Here is a 7,500-nt window from a genome sequence, read left to right on the forward strand (position 1 = left end):
GCGGAGTCACCCTGCCCGACCGCTTTTCGCCGGCTTTACGGCTGGGGATTTCAACCCGCATCGGTCTTACGGGCGCCTCCACGCTTAGACGCCCTGCCCCACCGTGTTTCGCCGGCTCTACGGCTGGGAATTTCAACCCGCGTGGTCCGTGTTTTTCGGTAACATATTCGTGCCTTTTGTCCCCGCTGCACCGTGTTTTTTGCCCCCGCTCAACCGTGTTTTTTGCCCCCGCTCAACCGTGCTTACTGCCCCCACTCAACCGTGTTTTTTCGGTAACATAATCGTGTTTTCGGGTAACATAATCTTGTTTTTCGGGCCATTTTACACCGACGGAGGCACCCACAGGGGCCATGTACACCCCGCTTGGCATGTACATGAGGGGCTGCCTCTTCCAAAAATCCTTCCCCCCTATAGGGGAATATGCATTTTGGGTCTCCAGCCACGCCCAGGGTTACCACCCCCTGGAAATCCCCCAGGTTTACCCCCCATTTTATGTGGATGCATAGATTCAGACCGCCCTGCTCCATCGCTTTTGGCCATTTTTGCCCAACGTTAGCCGCTTCGGCTTGCCGCTGGACTGTTTTCGGGCCTTTTTCACCGACGCTTGGCCGTATCCGCTTAGTTTTCCCCAACGCTTGGCCGCATCCGCTTAGTTTTCCCCCGCTGGACTGTTTTCGGGTCGCTTTTGCCCAACGTTAGCGGCTTCCGCTTGCCGCTGGACTGTTTTCGGGCCCTTTTTCACCGACCCTTGGCCGTATCCGCTTAGTTTTCCCCAACGCATGGCCGCATCCGCTTAGTTTTCCCCCGCTGAACTGTTTTCGGGTCACTTTTGCCCAACGTTAGCCGCTTCCGCTTGCCGCTGGGCTGTTTTCGGGCCATTTTTCCCCAACACTTGGCCGTATCCGCTTAGTTTTCCCCAACGCGTGGCCGCATCCGCTTAGTTTTCCCCCGCTGAACTGTTTTCGGGTCAGTTTTGCCCAACGTTAGCCGCTTCCGCTTGCCGCTGGACTGTTTTCGGGCCAATTTCCACCGACTCTTGGCCGTATCCGCTTAGTTTTCCCCAACGCGTGGCCGCATCCGCTTAGTTTTCCCCCGCTGAACTGTTTTCGGGTCAGTTTTGCCCAACGTTAGCCGCTTCCGCTTGCCGCTGGGCTGTTTTCGGGCCAATTTCCACCGACACTTGGCCGCATCCGCTTAGTTTTCCCCAACGCGTGGCCGCATCCGCTTAGTTTTCCCCCGCTGAACTGTTTTCGGGTCAGTTTTGCCCAACGTTAGCCGCTTCCGCTTGCCGCTGGACTGTTTTCGGGCCAATTTCCACCGACTCTTGGCCGTATCCGCTTAGTTTTCCCCAACGCGTGGCCGCATCCGCTTAGTTTTCCCCCGCTGAACTGTTTTCGGGTCACTTTTGCCCAACGTTAGCCGCTTCCGGTTGCCGCTGGGCTGTTTTCGGGCCAATTTCCACCGACACTTGGCCGCATCCGCTTAGTTTTCCCCAACGCGTTGCCGCATCCGCTTAGTTTTCCCCCGCTTAACTATTTTCGGGTCACTTTTCCCCAACGTTAGCCGCTTCCGCTTGCCGCTGGGCTGTTTTCGGGCCATTTTTCCCCAACACTTGGCCGTATCCGCTTAGTTTTCCCCAACGCGTGGCCGCATCCGCTTAGTTTTCCCCCGCTGAACTGTTTTCGGGTCACTTTTGCCCAACGTTAGCCGCTTCCGCTTGCCGCTGGACTGTTTTCGGGCCAATTTCCACCGACTCTGGGCCGGATCCGCTTAGTTTTCCCCAACGCTTGGCTGCATCCGCTTAATTTTCCCCAGCTGAACTGTTTTCGGGTCACTTTGTCCCAACGTTAGCCGTTTCCGGTTGCCGCTGGACTGTTTTCGGGCCATTTTCCACCGACTCTTGGCCGAATCCGCTTGGTTTTGCCCAACGCTTGGCTGCTTCCGCTTAATTTCCCCCAGCTGAACTGTTTTCGGGTCACTTTTGCCCAACGTTAGCCGTTTCCGCTTGCCGCTGGACTGTTTTCGGGCCATTTTTCACCGACACTTGGCCGCATCCGCTTAGTTTTCGCCAACAATTGGCTGCATCCGCTTAATTTTCCAAGCTATACTGCTTTCGGGTCAGTTTTGCCCAACGTTAGCCGCTTCCGCTTGCCGCTGGGCTGTTTTCGGGCCATTTTCCACCCACGCTGGCACCGACGGGGCCATGTACACCCACGCGCGTGTACATGAGGGGGCACCCATTTTTGAAAACCTTGCCCCCCTATAGGGGAATATGCATTTTGAGGCTCTAGCCACGCCCAGGGTTACCACCCCCTGAAAATCCCCCAAGTCAAAATCACCCATGTAAAATATTCAAAAAAATCTCAAAAAATCACAAAAAATTTATAAAATCAAATAAATTCAAAAAAAAAAAAAATTTCAAAAATTCAAAAAAAATTCAAAAAAATTCAAAAAATTCAAAAATTCAAAAAAAGTCCAAAAACCCAAAAAAACTTCAAAAATTTCAAAAATTCAAAAAAATTTCAAAAAAATTTCAAAAATTTGCCCCGCTGAACTGTTTTCGGGTCAGTTTTGCCCAACGTTAGCCGCTTCCGCTTGCCGCTGGACTGTTTTCGGGCCAATTTCCACCGACTCTTGGCCGTATCCGCTTAGTTTTCCCCAACGCGTGGCCGCATCCGCTTAGTTTTCCCCCGCTGAACTGTTTTCGGGTCACTTTTGCCCAACGTTAGCCGCTTCCGCTTGCCGCTGGGCTGTTTTCGGGCCAATTTCCACCGACACTTGGCCGCATCCGCTTAGTTTTCCCCCGCTTAACTGTTTTCGGGTCACTTTTCCCCAACGTTAGCCGCTTCCGCTTGCCGCTGGGCTGTTTTCGGGCCATTTTTCCCCAACACTTGGCCGTATCCGCTTAGTTTTCCCCAACGCGTGGCCGCATCCGCTTAGTTTTCCCCCGCTGAACTGTTTTCGGGTCACTTTTGCCCAACGTTAGCCGCTTCCGCTTGCCGCTGGACTGTTTTCGGGCCAATTTCCACCGACTCTGGGCCGGATCCGCTTAGTTTTCCCCAACGCTTGGCTGCATCCGCTTAATTTTCCCCAGCTGAACTGTTTTCGGGTCACTTTGTCCCAACGTTAGCCGTTTCCGGTTGCCGCTGGACTGTTTTCGGGCCAATTTCCACCGACTCTTGGCCGTATCCGCTTAGTTTTCCCCAACGCGTGGCCGCATCCGCTTAGTTTTCCCCCGCTGAACTGTTTTCGGGTCACTTTTGCCCAACGTTAGCCGCTTCCGCTTGCCGCTGGGGTGTTTTCGGGCCAATTTCCACCGACACTTGGCCGCATCCGCTTAGTTTTCCCCCGCTTAACTGTTTTCGGGTCACTTTTCCCCAACGTTAGCCGCTTCCGCTTGCCGCTGGGCTGTTTTCGGGCCATTTTTCCCCAACACTTGGCCGTATCCGCTTAGTTTTCCCCAACGCGTGGCCGCATCCGCTTAGTTTTCCCCCGCTGAACTGTTTTCGGGTCACTTTTGCCCAACGTTAGCCGCTTCCGCTTGCCGCTGGACTGTTTTCGGGCCAATTTCCACCGACTCTGGGCCGGATCCGCTTAGTTTTCCCCAACGCTTGGCTGCATCCGCTTAATTTTCCCCAGCTGAACTGTTTTCGGGTCACTTTGTCCCAACGTTAGCCGTTTCCGCTTGCCGCTGGACTGTTTTCGGGCCATTTTCCACCGACTCTTGGCCGTATCCGCTTGGTTTTGCCCAACGCTTGGCTGCTTCCGCTTAATTTCCCCCAGCTGAACTGTTTTCGGGTCAGTTTTGCCCAACGTTAGCCGCTTCCGCTTGCCGCTGGACTGTTTTCGGGCCAATTTCCACCGACTCTTGGCCGTATCCGCTTAGTTTTCCCCAACGCGTGGCCGCATCCGCTTAGTTTTCCCCCGCTGAACTGTTTTCGGGTCACTTTTGCCCAACGTTAGCCGCTTCCGCTTGCCGCTGGGCTGTTTTCGGGCCAATTTCCACCGACACTTGGCCGCATCCGCTTAGTTTTCCCCCGCTTAACTGTTTTCGGGTCACTTTTCCCCAACGTTAGCCGCTTCCGCTTGCCGCTGGGCTGTTTTCGGGCCATTTTTCCCCAACACTTGGCCGTATCCGCTTAGTTTTCCCCAACGCGTGGCCGCATCCGCTTAGTTTTCCCCCGCTGAACTGTTTTCGGGTCACTTTTGCCCAACGTTAGCCGCTTCCGCTTGCCGCTGGACTGTTTTCGGGCCAATTTCCACCGACTCTGGGCCGGATCCGCTTAGTTTTCCCCAACGCTTGGCTGCATCCGCTTAATTTTCCCCAGCTGAACTGTTTTCGGGTCACTTTGTCCCAACGTTAGCCGTTTCCGGTTGCCGCTGGACTGTTTTCGGGCCAATTTCCACCGACTCTTGGCCGTATCCGCTTAGTTTTCCCCAACGCGTGGCCGCATCCGCTTAGTTTTCCCCCGCTGAACTGTTTTCGGGTCACTTTTGCCCAACGTTAGCCGCTTCCGCTTGCCGCTGGGGTGTTTTCGGGCCAATTTCCACCGACACTTGGCCGCATCCGCTTAGTTTTCCCCCGCTTAACTGTTTTCGGGTCACTTTTCCCCAACGTTAGCCGCTTCCGCTTGCCGCTGGGCTGTTTTCGGGCCATTTTTCCCCAACACTTGGCCGTATCCGCTTAGTTTTCCCCAACGCGTGGCCGCATCCGCTTAGTTTTCCCCCGCTGAACTGTTTTCGGGTCACTTTTGCCCAACGTTAGCCGCTTCCGCTTGCCGCTGGACTGTTTTCGGGCCAATTTCCACCGACTCTGGGCCGGATCCGCTTAGTTTTCCCCAACGCTTGGCTGCATCCGCTTAATTTTCCCCAGCTGAACTGTTTTCGGGTCACTTTGTCCCAACGTTAGCCGTTTCCGCTTGCCGCTGGACTGTTTTCGGGCCATTTTCCACCGACTCTTGGCCGTATCCGCTTGGTTTTGCCCAACGCTTGGCTGCTTCCGCTTAATTTCCCCCAGCTGAACTGTTTTCGGGTCACTTTTGCCCAACGTTAGCCGTTTCCGCTTGCCGCTGGACTGTTTTCGGGCCATTTTTCACCGTCACTTGGCCGTATCCGCTTAGTTTTCGCCAACAATTGGCTGCATCCGCTTAATTTTCCAAGCTATACTTCTTTCGGGTCAGTTTTGCCCAACGTTAGCCGCTTCCGCTTGCCGCTGGGCTGTTTTCGGGCCATTTTCCACCCACGCTGGCACCGACGGGGCCATGTACACCCACGCGCGTGTACATGAGGGGGCACCCATTTTTGAAAACCTTGCCCCCCTATAGGGGAATATGCATTTTGAGGCTCTAGCCACGCCCAGGGTTACCACCCCCTGAAAATCCCCCAAGTCAAAATCACCCATGTAAAATATTCAAAAAAATCACAAAAAATCACAAAAAATTTATAAAATCAAATAAATTCAAAAAAAAAAAAAAAATTTCAAAAATTCAAAAAAAATTCAAAAAATTCAAAAAAATTCAAAAAAATTCAAAAAATTCAAAAATTCAAAAAAAGTCCAAAAACCCAAAAAAACTTCAAAAATTTCAAAAATTCAAAAAAATTTCAAAAAAAATTTCAAAAATTTGCCCCGCTGAACTGTTTTCGGGCCAGTTTTGCCCAACGTTAGCCGCTTCCGCTTGCCGCTGGACTGTTTTCGGGCCAATTTCCACCGACTCTTGGCCGTATCCGCTTAGTTTTCCCCAACGCGTGGCCGCATCCGCTTAGTTTTCCCCCGCTGAACTGTTTTCGGGTCACTTTTGCCCAACGTTAGCCGCTTCCGCTTGCCGCTGGGCTGTTTTCGGGCCAATTTCCACCGACACTTGGCCGCATCCGCTTAGTTTTCCCCCGCTTAACTGTTTTCAGGTCACTTTTCCCCAACGTTAGCCGCTTCCGCTTGCCGCTGGGCTGTTTTCGGGCCATTTTTCCCCAACACTTGGCCGTATCCGCTTAGTTTTCCCCAACGCGTGGCCGCATCCGCTTAGTTTTCCCCCGCTGAACTGTTTTCGGGTCACTTTTGCCCAACGTTAGCCGCTTCCGCTTGCCGCTGGACTGTTTTCGGGCCAATTTCCACCGACTCTGGGCCGGATCCGCTTTGTTTTCCCCAACGCGTGGCCGCATCCGCTTAGTTTTCCCCCGCTTAACTGTTTTCGGGTCACTTTTCCCCAACGTTAGCCGCTTCCGCTTGCCGCTGGGCTGTTTTCGGGCCAATTTCCACCGACTCTTGGCCGGATCCGCTTAATTTTCCCCAGCTGAACTGTTTTCGGGTCATTTTAGCCCGACGGGGGCACCGACGGGACTGTTTTCGGGCCATTTTGCACCGACGCTTGGCCGCATGCGCTTAGTTTTGGGGCCATTTTTCACTGACGGCTGGCCGCATCCGCTTAGTTGCCCCCGCTTGGCTGATTTTTGCGCCGTTTTTTTTGTTGAACTTCAGGTTTCAAACTTCCAATTTTTTTCCAAACTGCAGATTTCATATTTTATATTTTTTATAAATTTGAACTTTTTCAAAATATCAAAAAAGTATTACAATATCCATAATTTGGATCGCGTACAATCCGGAAGTTTGAGAAATGGTCCACACCGGGTGTGAACCATCCAATCCGAAAAAAGTGGGAATTTTTACAAGCCGGAAAAACTGGCGTTTCAATGGCTCTTTGGACGGTTGTAATTCATTTGGACCAAAAATTGTCCAACCCACTTGCATAAGATCCGAAATTGTACAACCCAATTTTTTTTTTTCCAAACTCCAAATTTCATATTTCATATTTTTAATAAATTTGAATTTTTGCCTACATCCATAATTTGGATCGCGTACAATCCGGAAGTTTGAGAAATGGTCCACACCGGGTAGGAACCGTCCAATCCGAAAAAAGTGGGAATTTTTACAAGCCGGAAAAACTGGAGTTTCAATGGCTCTTTGGACGGTTGTAATTCATTTGGACCAAAAATTGTCCAACCCACTTGCATAAGATCCGAAATTGTACAACCCAATTTTTTTTTTTCCAAACTCCAAATTTCATATTTCATATTTTTAATAAATTTGAATTTTTGCCTACTTCCATAATTTGGATCGCGTACAATCCGGAAGTTTGAGAAATGGTCCACACCGGGTAGGAACCGTCCAATCCGAAAAAAGTGGGAATTTTTACAAGCCGGAAAAACTGGAGTTTCAATGGCTCTTTGGACGGTTGTAATTCATTTGGACCAAAAATTGTCCAACCCACTTGCATAAGATCCGAAATTGTACAACCCAATTTTTTTTTTTCCATACTCCGAATTTCATATTTCATATTTTTAATAAATTTGAATTTTTGCCTACTTCCATAATTTGGATCGCGTACAATCCGGAAGTTTGAGAAATGGTCCACACCGGGTAGGAACCGTCCAATCCGAAAAAAGTGGGAATTTTTACAAGCCGGAAAAACTGGAGTTTCAATGGCTCTTTGGACGGTTGTAATTCAT

The sequence above is a fragment of the Carex rostrata genome, chromosome 10, assembly GCF_964058835.1.
Source record: "Carex rostrata chromosome 10, lpCarRost1.2, whole genome shotgun sequence".
Taxonomy (NCBI): domain Eukaryota; kingdom Viridiplantae; phylum Streptophyta; class Magnoliopsida; order Poales; family Cyperaceae; genus Carex; species Carex rostrata.